The 21275-nt window shown below is 34.5% G+C and overlaps 1 protein-coding gene across 3 annotated transcripts in view; it reads right to left on the reverse strand.

The window, feature by feature from the left end:
- Positions 1–17991, reverse strand: part of Rbbp8 (RB binding protein 8, endonuclease) — an 85420-nt gene extending 67429 nt beyond the window's left edge. Inside the window, exon 1 of one of the 3 annotated variants that reach the window (XM_048806443.1) lies at positions 17818–17991. The gene's annotated coding sequence lies outside the window, so the exon portion shown is untranslated. Of the gene's footprint in view, positions 1–248; positions 468–17817 lie in introns of those variants that run through there. The other 2 variants (XM_015482487.2, XM_015482488.2) reach the window with 2 other exon arrangements.
- Positions 17992–21275: the final 3284 nt, after the last annotated feature.

Raw genomic sequence — 21275 nt, forward strand, 5'->3', positions numbered from 1 at the left:
GTCGGCGCATGCGCGCGGGCGTGCCGGGCGCTGGGAGGCGCGTCCTCAGCCCGCGCGGGAGAACAAGAACCACACAGAATGCTAGCTGGGGGCATCTCCAGAGTTCAGACTCAGCCCAGCCTACGTCCTCACAACCCGAGTGCCTGTGGTACTCGCCAAACCCCTACGACGACCGCGCAACTCCAGACCGGAAATAGTCCCTAGGACTGGGCACTCAGGGTGGAGGAAAGAAGATTCCTCGTACTCACAGCTTCCAGGACAGCCTCGAAATCCTCGAGAGCCCCAGGACAGGAGCAGATGCCCTCTGGGGTTGTAAAGGGACAGCAGCTCCCTGTTCCCCGTCGCCCCCTTCTTTCACCAGACTGGCAGACCCTAATCCAGGGCTGGGGGAAGGCCGGAGGGCGGCCGGCCCGGCTTGGAAGCGGCCGGCCCCGCCCAGCCCGGGAGCCCTGCGACGTCACGCAACGTCACGTGACGTCACGCGGGAGTTCCCGCGGCGGTACGCCCTTTCCTCCTCGCTGGCTCTGTCGCGGAGTGTGAAAGAGGGATTTAGCTGGAGGGGTTGAGAGGGTTGCCTGTGAGCAGAAGGGACCGGCCCAAAGAGCTTGGCGTCCGCGACAGCGTTTTGAAGGTGCCCTGAGGAAAACTAAAACTGTTCTATCTGGGGAGCCCCAGCCGTTGGTGTCTGTGAACGCTGTCTTCTCTGTGCATGTGACAAAAGCATATTTCAAGGAAAGCGTGTAGGAGGAGGGTACCAAACCCAGAGTTCAGAATCAGCTGGTGTGGGAGTCAGCCTGATAGTCATTACCTACGGGACTGGTTAATAATGTCCTATTTCAAAATGCTTTTTATTTTGCTGAAGTTAAATGGGAAGTTTCTGGCAAACCTGAAATGAGAGGGAATCAGAAGCGACCGCATTCTTTATTCGTTGGGGCAACACGTTGCTAGGTAATTTTTTAAAAAATCAAAATTTCCTGTCGCTGTTGTCTGATATTCAAACGGATAGTATATTTTTCTATTTATTTATTTTTTATTTTGGAGTACTGGAAGTTGAACCCAGGGTCTCCTTACTACTGAGCTACATCCCCAGCCCCCCACCCCTTTTGAGACAGGGTCTCAGTGATTTGCTGAGGCTGACCTTGAACTTGCTATCTTCCTGCTTCAGACTCCCTGGTCGCTGGCATTATAGGCATGCAGTACGACACTCAGCTATCTTAATTTCTGAATGTAGCATTTTTTGACCATTTAGTTCTACAAATCAAGTTGAAAATAAACTATAAATCACTTTATCTTTGGAATACTTTTCTGTTATATTTTCAAGACCTGGGAAGAAGACAGGGACAATAACTTTTAAGGTGTAATTCTTCGAAAATTATAAATACAAAGCATAAAGGCAATTTTCCCATTCATCTGACATTTGAAGAATGAATATCATAATTTACTCTTTGATATTGGACATATAAAAGCTGGTGTCTTTAAAGAAGACGCTGAACCGTCCTTGCCCTATTGTAAAAACTTTTTTATTTTCCACCTTTATAAGACTTAATTCATAATGTTTTTAAAAAATGAGCCAGCTATAGTGGCTTTAATCCCAGCAGCTCAGGAGGCTTAGGCAGGAAGACTGCAAGTTCAAAGCCAGCCTCAGCAACTTAGACCCTAAGCAACTCAGCTAGACCCTGTCTCTAAATAAAATATTAAAAAGGACTGGGGATGTGGCTCAGTGGTTTAGTGTTCTTGGGTTCAATCCCCAGTACCACCTCCCCCAAAAAAGATTGAAAAATTGACTATGCCATTTTTAGTACAACATAATTGGCAGAGTTAAAACTTGTATAAATGTTTATAATAGAAATTGGAGTTTTAATATGTGGAAAAAACCTGTAATCAGATTGTCATATCAAAACAGCATATCTAAAGGACATAGTATTTGTCAGCACAGACGGTGGATGTCTATAATCCCAATGAATCTGGAGGCTGAGGCAAGGGAATGGAAAGTTCCAAGCCAGCCTTAGCAACTTAGCCAGGCCCTAAGCAACTTAGACCCTTTTCAAAATAATAGGGCCGGGGATGTGGCTCAGTGGTAATGGGCCTCTGGGTTCAATCCTTACTATCAAAAACAAAACAAAAATAGTATTTGTGGTCCAAAGAAAAATTATCTGAACAGAATGACCTAACCTGTTCTTAAGACCTTTGCCTATGACTCATTAATTCATTTATGCAAATAGAATCCAAAGATTTCATCCTTGACACTAACCCTTGTACCCTTAACCCTTGTACCCAATGTTTTACCAAATCCTTTCAGACATTTAAATCCATCCCTTTTATCACTACCTCCATAATCCTAGCTTCTATTAACTTTTACCTGATCTACTACTATTCTACTTTCCATATCTACCCAATCTACTAACCAACCTAAACCAGTCTCTTCTCTGGAAAATTGTTGAGTATCAATTCTCTATTCATGTATATGTTTAATTTTTATTGTATACATGTATTGCTGAAAAAATCATATATAGTCTAATGAGGAGAGTACAGGCTCTGAAGCCAGACTGCTTGGGTTTGAATCCTGCTAATATCCTCAGTGTCACTGGACAGTTTGCTTAACCTCTCTCATTTTTCCTGTCTATAAAATGAAAATAATAATAGTACCAATCTCATAGGGAATGAAGATTAAGTGATATAACATGTAAAGTGCTTAGTGCACTGTTCAGATATATAATTAGTATATGTTCAATAAAAACTAGCCATTAGTAGGGGCTGGGACTGTGGCTCAGTGGCAGAGTGTTGCCTAGCATGTGTGGAGGCACCACATAAAAAAATAAACAAAGGCATGATGTCAATCTACAACTACAAAAAAAAAAATTAAAAACTAATTTTTACTAGTATTTCTCAGCTAATAGACTGAGTATAACCCCTTTCTAAAGACATAGTTTAAAGGATGAGGAAAAAAAGAATTTCAAACTTTATACCTTCTCCTGCCACCTTAAAGTGTGCCTATTTTGAGGGCATTTTTCTATACTTTAGCTACTGTGCTGTTCTTGAAAAGTAAATCTAATAATGTCACTATGCTGCTTAAACACTTTCAGTGGCTTCCTGTTACTTTTTGAAGAAAACCCCTTTTGAACTGGTAGTAAAAGCAGCTTCATTTCCATATTCTGTTTTTGTGCCTCACAGGTCTTCACATACTGTAGTCTCTGCCTGGAGTTCAACAAACCTACTCCTCCCCTTTGCCTAGCTATGAATTTAATAATCTTTTATTTTGTTTTAATAGTTTCTTCTGTTAGTTTCTCTTATAACAACATGTACTTCCATATCTTACACTTCTTAAAAAGTTTTAGTTATTTAATTTTGTCTCTCCACTAGACATTTAAGTAACAACCATGTCTTTTTTGGCGATGGGTAGGGTATTTAACCCAGGGGCATTTTACCACTGAGGTACATCCTCTATCTCCCCCCGCCCCCCACTTTTTTTTTGAGACAGAGTCTCACCAAGTTGCTTAGGATTTTGCTAAGTTGTTGAGGCTGGCCTCTTACTTGTGATCTTTCTGACTCAGGCTCTGGAGTTACTGGGATTACAGGTGTGTGTCACCATGCCCAGCAATAACCATGTTTGTTCATCTTTTTATCTCCAGAAAAAGAACCCAGTGACTGCCACAGAAACAGTACTCTAGATAAATAAATAACTAGGGCATCTCTTCATGACTTATTATTTTTTATGTAAGTGGAAACCTTTGGATATATTAATAAATCTTAGATTTTTCTTTATGAGATTTTATAATGGTCACTTTAACCATGGAAAGGGTGGGCATACTCATAGTTATAAGTAGGAGATAAGCAGATTTCAGACTTATCATGATAGAATAAATTTGAAGTCCCAAAGTTATATGCAGAGAACACATCTTTATCAGAGAAGCAGTTACTTTGAACTCTTCATTAGATTTGGTTTTCATATTTTATGGCTTAAAACAGTACTTGCCAACCTATTTAATTTTGGTATAATTAATACAGTCAATCCCCAATTTGCAATGTTCAGTCTGTGATTTTTTGTTTTTACAATGAAATTGAAATTGATAAGTATTCAGTGGAAACTGTACTTCCAAAATTGAATTTTGATCTTTTCCTAAGCTAGTGATATGCAATATGATCCTCTCTTATGAAACAGGGCAGTGGCAGCAAACCATAGCTACCCATGAGACATGCAGTCACAAGGGGACGAAACCAACACTCTGTAGGATGCTGTGTGGCTAAGGATGTTCAGTAAATTATGTGTGTTAAATGCACTTTTGACTTATGATATTTTTAATTCATGATGGGCTTATTGTAAGTGCAAGGAGCACTTATGCTTGTACTACATGTTATGATAACAGAATAAGGTTGTTTGCATCTAGAGGCAACAAAGTTGGCACTCCAACCACCTCAGGCCCAATACTGCCACCTCCAGGATTGCAAATTTATTCTCAGCACACCTGTGATTCATTAGAGGACAGTTGTTAGGATGCTCAATTTAAAAGTTATGTGGTGAAGTGTTAAAATGGTGAACTACTTTATATTTATATATTTTTTTCAGAGAAAATTGTGTGGTAGTAATAAAATGCTAAGATTCTTAAAATTAGAAATCTGGAATTTATGTAGATTTTAAAATCATCTAGCTTTAGCCATTTCAAAAATGAAATTGTTGATTCTACAGTCTATGTTTAACTCCTACAGCTGGGTAGCCAAGTATGATGAAGGGGAAATCACCAGGTTAGACTTTTAGATAACACTAAAATTACATGTTTTCAAACCTCATTCAGGACGTTAGTTAATCCCTAAAATAGCCTTTGTTGAGCTCCTTCTATTTCCTTTGCTGTCTTCCATCTTTCACTATTTTCTTCAAGTCTTTCTATGTGGTATTTTCACTTCTAACTAAAACCTAGTCCAGATTAAACCAGACAATTGAACTCAAGCAGTGAGATCTTCCTAAACTTTGTTTTCCCTTTCTCAACCCTGTGAATTAGGCAGGACCACATTGCAGATAAAAATAAAACCCACATCGAATTTCTTCTCATCACCTCCTTTGCATCCACCTTGGTCTAATCCACCAGAAAACTTTTATAAATCAATAGTCTCCATTTTAAAAAAGTTAAACAATTATCTTTCTTTTTTCACTCTTTTCCCTTTCAGAATATTATCCTATGGTGGTCAGAGTGGTCCTTTAAAATGTGCCAGAACATCACATTCCCCTGCTCAAAACATTCCAGGGTCTTCCCATAACATTACAATAAGATCTAAAGCCCTTTCCAAGAAGTCAGGACAAGTCAGTCACTATAGTCTACTGATGTTACTTCCTAAATATATTTTGAGTTAAGTTCTTTCCTTTTCATCCCCATTCTTATTGCCCTACTTTAGGTCCTATTTTTTGCCTAGAAGACAGCCTTTCTGCTTCCAATCTTGTTCGCATTAATTGAGTCTCCACATAGCTGAGATCTAAACCATTATTTCTGATCTTATCACTCTGCTTAAAACCCTTCAGTGACTCTCTATTGCCTAAAAGTTAAAATTCAATCCCTTTAAAGTATCACAGAAGCCTTTCTTAGTTCTGCATACTCTCTATGTATAACTTGCTCTTTCCCTTTATCAACAGAAAAGCCCCTTTATTCTCTCCTCCTCATTTCTATTTCTTTGTGTTGGTTCATCCAATCCTTTTTTTTTCTTTCACATTTTAACTTATTCTTTAAGACAGCTCAAGTTGTACCACTTCCAGTAGAGTAACCTAATATCTCTACCCCTCCTTCCTATCCACTCCCACAAATGGCCCTCCTCATTCACCTATATCCCTCAATACATGTATTCTATCAGTGCACTTAATGCCATTATGTTGTCATTATTTTCATAAGACTTTTATCTTCTCCAAGCAGACTATGGGCTCCTTGATGCCAGAGACTGTACTTTTTTTTTCTTCTCAGTTTTTTCAGTTCTTAAGCATCCCATATAGCCACAGATATAATTTTGTTTTCTAGTGAGCACATTTTAAAATGAGGAACAAAACAGGTGAAATTAGCAATATATTTATTTTACTCAATTTACCTAAAATATTATTTTTATTAAAAATTAATACGACATTTTTTCATTCATTTTCGACTTACGAAAGTCTTTGAAGTTCAATGTATATTTTGCCTTTATGGCACATCTCAGTTTGGATTAGCTATAATTCAGTGCTCAAAGACACATGTGGCTAGTAGATACTGTATTGGACAGCACTGGCCTATGCTGAATATTGAGTGAAAAAAAAATGAGGTTATGTGAAATATCTAAAGAACCAAGATGGAGCTGGGAATAGGACATGGTATCGTATTCTCAGTCTAATGCTGTTAGATGCCCACTTGTGTTGGGCATTTCCCATCTCTCTTCACTTCCCTTATCGTTGCCTCCTTCCTTTCCCTAGCATTGAGTGCTTATATCTTATTGCTCAAAACTTAAGTGATTAAACCCATAATGATTATTTACATAATACTTTCCAGCACATCTAACATGAACATACAATATTGGTAAATTGGGGTGAGCTGTTATACCTTTAGTCAGAACTATTTTAAGTATAGGTCAAAAGGTTAGTTTGAGAGACAAAAGAAAATTCTGTTAACTGTCAATATTTATGTCAACTTAAAAGAGCACCTGATTTAATTTTTTTAAAATTGTTTATAGGAATTAGTAAGTAGTGTTTGTGGGTGATAGTATACATCTATCAGGGATCTTGCTCCAAGTGTCAAAATGCTTAGTTATGATTTAATAGTACCAAGATTCCAGTTAGGTTGAACAAGTTTTATAATTGTTTTAAAAGATATATTTGACATTCATAGAGGGTGTCAGTATCAGTTTTTATTTTGGCATTGTCTTAGGTTTTCATTTAAATGTCTGTTAATCATAGACATTAAATATTATACATTACTTTTCAACTAAAAAGAATAGTCTCATGTCTGTCTGGTAAGTTTCCAAATTAGATAAAGAAGCTTTATTTAATAAACTATGTAGGTATAACTACACTTGACTGAATTTCCTTCTTCATTTCCCTCTATAGGCTATTAAAGTAGTTCCATTTGTTTTTAAACATCTTTCATTTCACGTTAGTAATGGGCAAACTTTCACTGGATATATAAATTGTTCAATTTAGCATATTTCACTGTGCTTGATGAAGGTCCCTATATTGGTTGCCTAGGTTTAAGTGATAATGGACTGATTAATAATGTTATTAATATATTATTTGAAGAATAATTTATCATTAATGGACAGAGACATCTAGTTCTTTCAGGTCATCTATTTATAATGCAGAGAATGTTTCAAATATTTCAAATCTATGCATACTCTATAGGTTTTTGAAGCCCAGAGACTTTTTAAACTGATTAGTTAGCCTTTAAACCTTCTAACACTTGTACTTATAAGAACTTAACTGCTGAAGAGATAAAAACTTATGAGCCAGTGAATGTTTGCCTAGCATGTGCAGGGCCCTGGGTTCTGTACCCAGCACTGAAAAAGAAAGAAAGAAAAGAGGAAAAGAACTTATGAACGATCACATGCTATGGATATAGCTTCATGGTGAAGTGCCTTCCTAATATGCATAAAGCCCTGGATTTCATCCCAGTACTAGAAAGGAAGAAATAAAGGAAGGAAGAAAAAAAAGATCACTAAGACTGTAAAGTAGAAACATTTATTTTGGGAATCTTGAAAACTATGAATTTTAACCTTTTTATACAGTAAAAATGTACTATACTGCACTGCCCTGTGTACATATGTATAATGCTACCATGATGGAAATTGTGAGAATATTTATTTACCATCATGTAAATGGAAAACATTATGAAGGGTTAACTGTAGAAACAAGTCACCAACATGTGGAGTCTACTTATTAAAGCATTTCTTAGTAAGTTCACAAGAGCCAACACATTTAATATCCATTGCTTTGTCCACTTTAAAAATGACAATTTTTCCTTCTGTGAATTTATGAATTTGTCCACTTCTTGGAAATAATTGTGATCCTTAGTGTACCTATGCATCACAAATTACAGATGTATCTTCAAACACGCTGTTTTACTTTGTCTTTTTTTCCATCTTTCCCTATTCTAATTATGCTTGAGAAAAATAGACTCTGTTTAAAATATTGGCTTTTTGCTTTTCCTAATCCATATGTTAGTGTAAAGTTAAGAAAACTTTAATAGTTTATTACTTTTCCAAAGATAAATGCAAAAATTCAAAATATTTTGTGTTCAATTAGATAGCTATGAGTTCTCTTATTCCTCCTTAAAGCTCAGTAGGGTAACTATAGTTTACAGCAATTTATTATATAGTTTATAAAGAAGTACAAGGCAGGTTAGAGGTGTGGCTCAGAGGTAGAGTGTATGCTTTGCATATGTGAGGACCTGAGTTCCATCTTCAGGATTCCCCTTGACCAAAAAGAACTAGGAGAGAAGAGTTTGAAGGTCCCCAGCGCAAAGGGTAAATGTTCAATAAGATAAAAATGCTGATTATCCTGATTTGATTATTATTGGCTAATCCTTTCAAATAATCATCTCCTCTAATAATAATACAAATTTTGCATTTTAGCACTTGCCTGTAATCCCAGCAATTTGGGAGGTAAGACAAGAGAATCACCAGTTCAAGGCCAGCCTCAGCAATTTAGCAAGGTAGGAGCTTAGTGAGACCCTGTCTCAAAAAATAAAAAGTGATGGGAATGCGGTTCAGTGATAAAGTGCCCCTGGGTTCAACCCCTAGTACTAAAAAAAAAAAAAAAATTGTATCTCCTCTAAAGGAGACAGTACGTTTTAGCCATTACTTTTTCAGTTTCGCTTCATATAACCAGAAATATTAAAAATTTATAGTGAAATTGTGTTGTAATTTACTTCACATTAATTGTGACTGTTTTTATGGGCTACTTAGGATACTAAGACTGAAACAGACTTCTCTTCCCACATCTAGTAGACTTTTTATGTAAGGTGACCATATGCCCAGGTTTACCAGCAATAGTTCTGGTTAATGCCTGTTTTACTAGTTTAATTATTAAATAGGGGTCCTTTTTACTTTAAAAAAATGTCCTGGTTTGAGTGATAAATCATATGGTCAGAAGAAATTTTGAGATATAAACTAATAAAAAGGGAAGATTTAAATGCTTTTTTGTAGTCAGCACTTTTTCCTTCTTATCTATGTAGAGATCTATCTAAACTCTCTTTAGCTTATTAAAGAATTATACTCTTTGATTTACTAAAGTACTCTGAAATTCCTGTGAGTTGAGAAGTGGTTTGTTTAATACTGATAGGAAATTAATTCAAGAGCATTAACAATGATAAAATACAAAGTACTTTTCCCGTTTATCTTCTTTTTCAACCTAAAAAAAAAATTGTCAAAAAGATACAATAGTACAGTTTTCATCTTTCCACAGAGGTTGTGAAATTAGGTAGCTTGACTAGCATTACATATATATATATCATATATATATGTATTTGTTTCACATATATGAAAACTATATGTCTAAATACATATATTAATATATTTTAGCATGTATATAATATATGTACATACATATATCTGTATACCATGCTGTTTTTATTAATAGAATCTATATAAAGCTTATTTTATGCTTTTTTCTTTTTTAATTTAGAAAACAGTTTAGAAAAAATAATTAGTTTGTGCATTTTGACAGAAAATTATTCTTATTTGAAGGTTAATTTGCAGCTCCAGTATACTTTTCTATTTACTTCAGAAAGTTTCACATTGTAAAAGGTTATGAAAAGGACTTGTAAATGTGACAGAATTTAATTAGTCTCACAACTGAGAAGAAGAAAATAAAGCAGGCTTTCTTAATCAGAGTTGGAGTGAAGCACCTATTATGAACAATTCCAGTTCATTTTTTTAGACTTTTTTGCACTAATAGTTTATTTCTAAGTAATTTTGGTACACATGCTGTTTTACTTACAGTACACTAGTATGTATAATTGAGAAATTGTTGTAAACTGATTTCTAATAGAAATAGCAAAAATGTTTATACAAGCTTTCCCAGCCCTGAGTTGTGGATTCTTTCATGTTCCAAGTTTAAAATTGAATAGATTGAAGGGTGAATTATGTTGCAATATCAGAAAGTACCAGAGTAAGGAGTGTTCCAAAAAAAAAATGTGATTGTATTCCATAATCAATGTAGCCTTAGGACATTAGGGAAAGAGCTGGGACATAGGACTATGGCTTAAATTCTGGCCCTATCTCTAATTATCTGCATGTTTCCTAGACAAGTCTTATTTCCCCAACTGAAAGATGAAAATATTTATTTTACCCAAAGGGGTTGTTGTAAGGATGAAATAATATATGTGAAATTTCTTAAAGAAGACTTAAGTTTGAAGCAGCTTGCCTTTTGGGAGCAGAGTGACAGAGGCTTTCCAGGCAGGAGTGTGCAAAGTTCTGCTGAGGGAGGGGGCAGGCAATCATTGTGAGCTCTAGAAACTGCAAATATATAATAATGTATTTATATAGGTTGATATTGGGAAAGTGGCATTGAGTTCTAATTTTTAAAATTCTAATCCTATTGAGTAAATAATGTAACTTCTCTTTGATTTGGTTGCTTATCAAAAAAAATGAAGATAATATATACATTGGGTATTTCACAAAATCATCGATAAGATTGGATGAGATGTATATATGTACCCTAACAATGTAAGAATCTTGTGTAATAGATTTAAGGCTAATAGGAGACATGTCTCCAATCACTAACTTGTAATTATAGTGAAATGTTGAATTGGTATGCAAATGGTGAGAGATTCATAATAAAAGAAGGGACTAACTAAGTGCTTTTACATGATTTACATGATCAAATTTAGGTAAAGCAGGTAGTGTTAAATGGTGGTTTTTATTATTAAATTCTTTTTAGATGTACATGACAGTAGAGTGTACATACATAGAGTACAACTTAACTCTAATTAGGATCTCATTCTTGTATATGTTATGGAGTTTCTCTGGTGATATAATCATTTATGAACAGAGGAAAATTATGTTCCATTCATTCTACTCTTTCCTGTTCCCAATACCCTCTTCCCTCATTCCCCTTTGAATATGATGGTTTTAAATATTTCCATTCTATTCCAAAGGATTTAAAAATCATCTAGCCCCAAAACAAAGTTGTATAAACAGTAGAAACTAATTCATTCATTTATTTCAGAGATTAGTGCTTGTAAGAAATCCTTAATATAATAGCGATATATCATCTTTCCAGCTTCAAATCCAAGAAAGGGAATGTTGGAATAAATGTTGATATTATGATCTGAGCTAATATAGTTAAGACCTGAGTATATTTTGTTTCTCTTTTTGAAAATATTATCTGATATGATTGGGCTTTGTTCAGCCACATGTGTCCCCACTTTTTCCCATTTCCTATGTAATCTTCATTTCAATTTTTCTGCTTTATCTTTATTCATTAGCTACTTTATTGATTTGTTAAAATACTCAGCTTTCTCCCAGAATTCAAGTTAAGTGAAAAAATGATAGTCTTTGTTAGATTTCCTTTTTACTTGCATCTATTTCTCCTTCACTTTCTCTAAAGTAGGCTTAGGCATTATACAGATATGGTATTTACTTAATTAAAGCACATGACTTGATGTTTAGTTATTCCATTTTTAATCTGCTTGACTAGAGCCTTCGTATAATGCATTCTTCAAAATCAAGCTCCAGGATCACATTTTAGGTTTTAATGAATTACTTCTTGTAACCAGACCCTTTTGGAGACAGTCCAAGACAAACTTGTACTATTCAAAATTCTGTGTTTCACTAAAATGAGAAATGTCTCTTGAGGGTCTAATGTAGTCCATTTGTTTTTACTATAATTTTACCATTGTAAACTTAAAGACTTTGGGTCAATGCTGGGCATAAAAGTATTCATATAGTACATACTAATTAATTGTTCATTTTGTTGCTGTTTGTCCCTTTAAAAATTGGCAACCAAATTCAGGAAATGAATTGTAGTTTATTAGATAATACCTTTCTCACAGAAGATAAAGTTTCAGTGCATCTCGGGTTTTGTGGGAATGGATCAAATCCATCAGACAAAAGTAGGGTGAAGTTCCTTATTTTCCACTTGACATTGCTATACTCATTTCTCAGAAAATCCATTTTAGTTCTCTTGAATATAAGAATTATATTGGTAAGCCTAAAGAAAAAGCAGTTTGACTCTATATTTGTCCCATAATAATGATATATTACATACTTCTTAGGCCCTGTGAGTCTCAGCCATTGCAGTGGCAACCAGTTTCATGCAGGCGAAACCTGACAGCCCTTCACCTGACTTTCTGGCCCAGGACCTTTTCTGAAGCTAGTGAAAACAAGTGCATAACTTGAAAGTGTAAGAAAGGGCAACCCTTAGCTGAAGGAAGTCAGAATTGATAGAGAATTGTTTTTCTCATGGGTCCTGTGGCAGGCAATTCTGAAGTTGTTTCACAACTCCTCATACTGAGCTTGAGCATTGATTTACTCATAGTAGGCAATGAATTCAAGAATGCACCCTTGGGGCTAAGGGTAGTAGCTCAGTGGTGGAGTGTTTACCTGGTATGGGCAAGGACCTGGGTTCAATTTCTCAAACTGTAAACAAAGCAAAAATCCCCACCCTTAATTGGCTTTCCTTCCTTCACTGTTTTCTTCTCCTAACTCCCAACTCCTATTCCTAGTATGATTTCCCAAATAAAAACTTGTACGTAAGCCAAAGGACTTGGGTTCTATTTTCCATGGAGAACCTAGACTAAGAGATAAAGAGTTGTTATTAGTGGAAAATTAAATTTGGGAAATTTTCATGCATGGATGGGACAGTCAGATTAATGGTGTGCCAGTGTTTGTAAGGGTAGTATTGCTGATCCAAGATTGGTTGAACATGCATTTGAGGTTATTTTTCTGATAGTGTTAATAGATTGGATTTGAAGAAACCCATTTGTCAATAGTATGTAACTTCCAAATTATAATTTTTAATTATTTTGTGGCTGTCTGTCTTTAATACAATAAGCTATAATGTTCTCTTATTTCCCATCTCTTATTTTTGATTCATAGCAAGTTTAGTTATTAGTCCTGAGTTATCCAAATTAACTATTTATATAGAAATATTTTTAAAAAGTGAAAATTTTGTTACTCCCTTGCCTTCTTTTCAATTGTTTATGTTAATATCTTCTAAATGTATAAAAGTAAATGCAAATTAAGTACTGATCTAATGACTAGTTACATAGGCAAAATTGCTTATATGTCTAATAGAATAATTTTAATAATAATATATAATTAATTGCCTATATTAGTAAAGTGGTCCTTTTGTCTTTCAGTATAGTATCTCCACACAAAATCTATAACTTACGATAAAAACAAAATTGATTTAGCATGGATATAAATTTAAATTATAGCATCAGTAGTGAGTATACATAAATAGCAATTAAATATCTTTCAGGAAATTAAAGTTGATTGTAAGAACTAAATATGATCAGTTTGTGTTACAAATAGATCCTATTAGTTGGTTCTAAAATTAACTCCTAATCTGTTTCCTGCTCTTCATTCATTGGAAGTTGTATCAATTGACCCAATTTTAGACAAGCTCTAAGAATGTTTGTCACAATGTTCTGAACTCCCTTATGACCAATACATTTCATAAATAGCTCCCATATGATCTTTGCTGATTGGTTCTGTCCCCTAACCAATTAGATAGTCTGAGACTAATATCTTTAGAAACAATCAAATCTTATTCTATATTACTTTTATACCCAATACATTTTGAACTCACTCTCCTCATCATTATTTACTATCAAGAAAATACAGTATAATTTACTATTAAGCTGTAATAAATTTAATTCAGAAGGAATCTTCTAGAGTCCTGAAGAAATAATTCAATTGGTAATACAGCACAATCCTTAGAGCATCTAGAAATCCTTGGCCAACTGATTTGATGTCATATAAGATAACAGATACAAACAGTCTTTGAGAAACTGACATAAAGACATACATAGGGCATTTGAATTATCCCTGTTAACTTCATTCCACTAATATACTAGAATAAAGATTATAGAAATCTAAATTTTAAAAAAGTACTTAAACCTTTTAGTCATATTGATATATTGCTCTTAGTATAAGGCTTCTTTGAAGTGAATGTTTAATTGGATTGGATTATATGAATTTCTGATTTTTAAAATTTAAAATGGTTAAAATATTCTTCAGGTTCTGGGGTGTTGGCTCAGTGGTAGAGTGCTTGCCTAGCATGCACGAGGCACTGACTTCGATTCCTCAGCACCACATAAATGTAAAATAAAGATATTGTGTCCACCTAAAACTAAAAAATAAATATTAAAAAAATCCTCTAGTATTAAATCTTAATGCCTCCCAAGATTGTTGATTTAATTTTTATCTTTCTGACAAAAAAATGCATATATTCTAAGGTAAGCATTGACTTCTCTTATTGAAGATATTCTTAATGAGGTAAGAAGGATATTGACATTTGCTGAGCACCTACTGTGTTCTAAAAACTGCCAGGTGTTTTAAGATAATATAATTCAACAATTCACCCCTTCTTTCCTTCCTTCCCTCCTTCCCTCCCTCCCTCTTTCCTTCCTTCCTTCCTTTTTTCTTTCTTTCTTTCATGCTGTGGATTAAACCCAGGGTCTTACACATGCTAGGCACATACTCTACAACTGAACTATGTCCCCAGGCCTAATATAACAACTCTTAATGAATGGTTTTAGTTTCCTTAATTCACAGATAGAGAAAAGAGATTTTAGATAGTTAAATGATTCCCAAGTGCAAACTGGTTTGTAGCATAACCAATGTTCAAACCCATGTCATTTTAGTTCAAATGCCCACATCCTTTTCAATATACTCTCCTTCCTTTGTATTATAAAAGTAAGAAACAAACAAACAAACAAACAAAAGGGATGATTTTTCAGAGTCCACTTGGACTGAACTAAAGTTAGAAAATTTAGAAGTATTGCAAAATTAGGATTTATGTGTAAAAGATAAAGAGATTAGGAAAATTAATATTTAGTACCAGGAATCAGAACTTAAAATTTTGAGCTTTTTATTCTCAAACTTTCTGTAGTCCCAAGTACCAACAATTCCTCAGGTTAAAAATGTGTAAAGCATTTTCTGAGCACTTGTATGCAAAGCACTTTTTAAGAGAATATTCTTAAATACAGGTTTTGTCATCTCTAAGGTGAGTTTTGAATCTCATGATTCTGGTCTGTATAACCTATGGAAATTTTTTTATTGGTTCATGCTAAATTTTAGGAATTCTAACTTCTTAGGCAAATCCTAAATTCTTACCTACATAAAAATGACTAAAACAATATAAAAATGTAAAGTTTAATACATATCAAGAAAACAAAAAGTAGGCTGGGGTTGTAGCTCACTGGTACAGCTTTTACACATGCATACATGAGGTGTTAGGTTCAACCCTAAGCACCACATAAAAATAAATAAATAAAACAAAAATATTGTGTTCATGTACAACTAAAAAAATTATTTTTAAAAAAGGAAAGCAAAAAGTTGAGATGGTTTAAAGCAATGCCACGTCAGAGGCCCTATTATCAATTGGAAAAAACTTGTAGGATGGTATTAAGAGATTAGGGTTTGAAGAGATAATCACCTTTCTTACCAATGGCCACCCCATAAATTCAACCACTGTGCCAAAAATGTTTGTTGGCAATAATGATAAATATTGAAGTATTAAAGCAAATAATTTCTTAGTCACCAAAAATTCACTAACATAACTATCCAAGTTTATCTTTTTACAATAGAAAACATTTAGATTTCATGTGGTATTCAGGAGAGTACATGCAAGGTTAGTGAAAGAACTACTAGTCTGGGCTGGTGTTCAGGAAACCTGGATGTTCTGGCCCGAGCTCTACCCTTAGATTATACAGTAGTGACTTAGCTACATTTTCTTGGCTTCATTCCTCAACTCAAAATGAAGAGTTGGATTCATGAGTTATTAAGGATACTTTGAGCTCAAAAAATGTCATGATTGTAAGTGCTTTTAGTAGGATGAAGATTTTTAATAAAGGAGAAGTTGTGAGAAAGCTAGCATTGTTGACAAGAAGAATTGTGTGGCTAGGAACAGAAAGAAAAAGAATGCATTTTAATTTGGTTAGTAAATTCATATAGCTTTAATTTTAATCAAAACAGTGTATTAATATTTTAAAGGAATCCTTTTAAAGAAAATACATGTCATTCAATTAAGTCATTTAATAGATCTTAGTAAATATTTGAAAATGAAAATCCCATTAAATGAAAACTATAGAATCCCCTTCAATAATATAGAGTTAAGCTTAAAATTTTACTCATGGATTTTATATGAAATGTATCTTGATCCTATAAGATTTCCTCAAAACTACAAATGTAAAAGGTTCAATTAACTATTTATCTTTACACAGTTAAGTCCTGTATTTTAAACACAGTATGCTTTAAAATTTTTAATTACTGTATACAATATGTGCAGCAGAAACATCAACAATGTACTCTATTGATGCATATGTAGCTCTTACCAGAAAATTGATTGAAAAGAGAAAAATCCAATCAATTGTAAATTTGACCCATGGTTCCAAAAACTTGTCATAATACAATTTATGCTGAAGAAAATTAATTTTGGTTTGCTGAATCAGCACATTCCATTTGCAGATACATTACATAGCTTTTAGAAGTTTAGTTGAATTACCAGAAGTTTAATGCAGAACTCCCTGGAAGTAGGATTAAGAAGTATCCAAAGATTTTCCTTGCAAAAAATGAAATCTCATCTGAACATTTATTTTCATTTTTAAATTAACATCCTAAAGAAACATAGAAGCTTTGAGTATGAACATAATGACAAAGTGGGTACACTAGGAACAATGAAAAGGATGCATCAGCCTTGCTCAGTTCAAGGCTAAGTTCTATTAAGAAGATCTACAGATAATGCTTGACAGGAAATATTCAGTGTAAATCTGTTTAAAATTTTTAAATTCCCAGATAAATTTGTATGTCAGCAGTTATGTTAAATTAAATGCCCCCAAAGACATGTACATTCGATTCATCCTAATATTGATAACTAAGGGGAAATTTTATTATGTAAAAATGAATCTAAAGGGATCGGTAACTTTCATTTTAAATGACTCATACTATTAAAATAAATTAATTAGATCCACAAAAGAAAGAGATAAAACAAATACTTTAAAATATAAATGGAAGGAAGACCCAAGTATTCTTTAGCCTAAAAAGGTTTTCAGACCTAATAGGCATGACAAAACCTGTCTTCATTCCTTTCTATTCAGCTCAGCAAGTGCTTTTGAGCTCCAATAGTTAATCAGTTACCAGATTCCACAATCTTTGTTTTTCACACTCCTCAATTCTTGCTGTGAATTGTTCCTCTAATATACTTAGGATTACCAAGCAGGGCAATACTTTTTTCTTTTATTTTAAAAAGGCAGTTATTCTTTTATACACAACTCAATATACTATGTAAAATTGCACCATATAGCAACAGTCTGTAAAACATAATAGTATGTTATCAAAGAAGTATATGGCTTAAAATGAATCATTAGTATTTGAAATATTTAGCAAAATTATTCAATCCAACTTTTTAAATGACAATAGCCATAACCAAGTTACAAAAAGCACAGCAAAAGTATATTGTATACCAAATAACTATCCAAACAAATCCATGAACATATGTGCAAGTTTTATAAACAATATTCAATCAGATTTACAGAAAAGGTAGAATGCAAGTATTATCATGTTAAAAATCAGTATCTTCTTAAACACCATTTAATTTAACCTTCCAAAACTGCATAAAAATTGAGAAATATAAAAGATATATTAACTTACCCTTCAATTTATTTAGAAAACCTCTGCTCTTGGTCAAAAGCAGAAGGTGTTTCACTCCTCACTTTCCCTAAGGCTATGAACATAAATGTTAAATCAGTGGACGCCACCTCTCTGGACCACACTAAGTTTACTAGACACTCCAGTTATGTGGAAGAGTTCTGCTGCATCTAAGCTATATACTGTGTGCAATGGATAACCTAATATGCCTTTCATTTAACTGGCTGGGCAGGTTTCTACCTTCTGTGGAACATGGAATCAAACCAGAATATGTTGGCATAACAGGCCAGTCAAACCGGTTCTTCTGTAGATCCAGAACCCGTCTGACCAGTCTGCTTCAAAGGCTAGTCCAACATGCTGCAGCTGCTCAGCTCTGCTAAGCTTGTACTGGGTGAGTTATCCCCACCTCCCGTCAACTCCCAACAAACTACTCGGAATGTTGTAGCCTCCAGCAAAATAATTCAGAGTTCTGATGGGAGGGGTAGATCTGTGTCAGGTATAGCAAGAGTCCATTGTTGTAAGTCTCTCCTGGTAGATACATATAAATAAGTGGTCTATTGTCCTGAAAGGTAGGTAATCCTTCTTAAAATGTGTTCTAGGACTTTGTGCTGTCAGAACTCTCTAGAAATAGATTATCTACAATGGAGAAGAATACCATAATTCCTGAACTTTTTCCACTAGTCCATTTAGTTTTGTTTTCCTAACTTAGCCTTGAGGGGAGAGATTAATATTCCCCACAAGGTTGCTCAGAGAAGCATTGCCCAAGGAAGCATTTCTAGGGGGAGAGAAATAAAGTATAGTTTGACCAAACATTTGCCTGGGTGTGTTATCTTCCTTGTTCTCAAATGATCCTCACACCATTCCAGTATAAATTAGAAAAGCTACTTCTATAAAACAGGGACAATTTAGAAAGGTTTCACTTTGGATATTCAACAGTTCAACACAAATTATTGATATCTATTGTATCTCAAGAATAATGTATTACATTGACAATGGTGAAAAAGAAAAATTTAGTAAGAGTTGAGAGTTGTATCAGTTTCCAATTAAGATGTCTAGTAAGTTTTTGGAAAGGAGAAGTAAGCAACACAAGATTACATTTAGATAGAAATTGATTTATATTAAAAGAAATCAAGTGAAGTTTGTTCTTATTCTTTTGTAATAGTTGCATATTTAGAAACAGTCTTTCCTAGGTACCTACACAGTGAATCTGAAACTTTCTCTGTAAGAATCATCTGAGGTGATAAGAACACAGATTGCTGAGCCTTAGCCTCTAGAGATTCTGACTGAATAGATCTGAAATATTGCCTAAGCACTTCCAGTGATTCGAATGCAGTTGTCATGGGGACCAAAGATCCAGACTCCATGCTCAGGTTCTTTCTATTTCTGTGCCTGATAATAGAACACATATGCACTAAAAGTATGACTGTAAGTATGGGGAAACTTCACAAAGGAGATGGTTTAGAGATTTCTTTTTTGACTATGACCAAAGATTGCTATCTGCAGGATAACAAAAGGATGAAGGTACAGTACAAAGACTGCCTTTGATTTAGTACAGTAATAAATGTAAGTATCTGAGGACACCATTACTCAAAACTTGATTAATATTAGATTATTTTTCAGAGCAAGTGTCAGCACATTTTTTTATAAATTTTTTAGAGTATGTGGGCCAGATTTTCTTCATTTCAACTATGCAGTTGTAACATTGTAGCATAAAAGCAGACTTAGACAATAGTCAAGAAATGGGCATGGCAGTATTCTAATAAAACTTTATAAAAACAGGTGGCAGGCTAGATTTGATCAGTGGGCCATAGTTTGATGAACCTTGTGAAAATTTTAACAAGATTGCATATTTGGTTAGGAAAAGGGACTTTGGAGTCAGAAAGACATGGGTTCTATCCCAGTTCTGTTCCATACTAGCTTTGTCAGTTGAATCAAGCATCAGTTTTATTTATATAATGGGGATTAAAACAATATCACCCCCTCAGCTATAAGATTCAAATAACATAGTTTATATGAGCATCTGTCTGAAAAGCTAGTACACAGTAAGGACTCTATAAAATGTCAGCTAAAAATAAACATGTTCAAACATGGTAGTTGAGTATAGGTGTTTATTTTCATTATTTCTTGAAATCCTACTAAAATGGCAGAAAAGAACAAAAACAGCATAAATCTTGAGGACCAAAAGAATAAGAGAGGTAGATAAAGAGTTTTCCATGAAGTTTTAGAAGAAGGAATGAGGATAAGTGGTGAATAGAGAAAGAGAAAGTCTGACTACTTACTTTAATAAAAGCAAGTCTATCTCTGCTGCTAGAAAACTTTAAAAATTGAACAAGGACCTCTAATAGTCTTGGGGTATAAAGTGACCTTAAAATGGGAGGGTTGAAAAAAAGTCTGTTTAGGAGCAGTTTGCTTTGCAGGTCCCTTCCCCAAACCAGAAACCTGGAGAATGTACTTTCTTCAGCCTTGGCTGGAGAGAGGTAGGATTTGTTGATTCATGGTAGGGGAGATTGTCCCACATTGGTACTAGATTTGGAAATACCAGACAGAGCTGATGGTGAGTGCTAAGTACCATACTGAAAATTTTAAAATTGCATTGTTTTCCTATTGTTTCTGTAATAAATTACCTCCAATTTTGTGGCTTAAGAAAATACAAATATAGCATCTTACAATTCTGCAGATCAGAAGTCCAAAATGGGCTCAATGGGCTAAACTCAAAGCCTTATTTCTTTAAGGAGGCTTCAGGGGAGAAAATCTGCCCTTTTGCCATTTCTAGCTTCTAGTAGATACCTACATTTCTTGACCCATAGTTCCATTCCATCTTCAAAGCCAGCAATGACTGGTTAAGTCTTTTTAATATTCACCATTCTGACCATGACTCTACTGCTCTCCTCTTCCATATTTAAGTGCAACTTGACAAACCAAGATAATCTCTGTATTTTAAGTACAATTTATTAGTTACCTTAATTCCATCTACAGTGGGCTGGGGATGTAGCTCAGTGGTACAGTGCTTGCCTAGCATGTGTGAGGTCCTGGGTTTAATCCCCAGTGCGGCAGAAACAAAAAGAATTAATTCCATCTGCTATCTAAATTCTCTGCCACATAAAATAACATATTCACAAGTTCCCAGGATGAGGATATGTGGATATTTTGAGAGGCCATTATTCTGCCTATAATGGAGTCTAGGTTAAAGTCTATTGGTTGGTGAGATACTCAGGTTTATTCTTCTGCTTGACTTCTGAATGCTAATAATTAGGTTTGTTTTCTTCACTCATGAAAACTGGAGAATTTCTCTGTAGAAACTCTTTGGACCCTGATTATCCTAAAGCAGTTGTTATCAGCTGGGGCTGATTTTATGTATGTAGGGAATCTCTGAAGAGATTTTTTATTGTAACAACTAGGGAGGTATGTAGAAGTTGCTACTGGCATCTGGTGAGTAAGGGCCAGGGATGCTGCTAAATGTG

Source organism: Marmota marmota, unplaced genomic scaffold (assembly GCF_001458135.2).
Source record: "Marmota marmota marmota unplaced genomic scaffold, marMar, whole genome shotgun sequence".
Taxonomy (NCBI): Eukaryota; Metazoa; Chordata; class Mammalia; order Rodentia; family Sciuridae; genus Marmota; species Marmota marmota.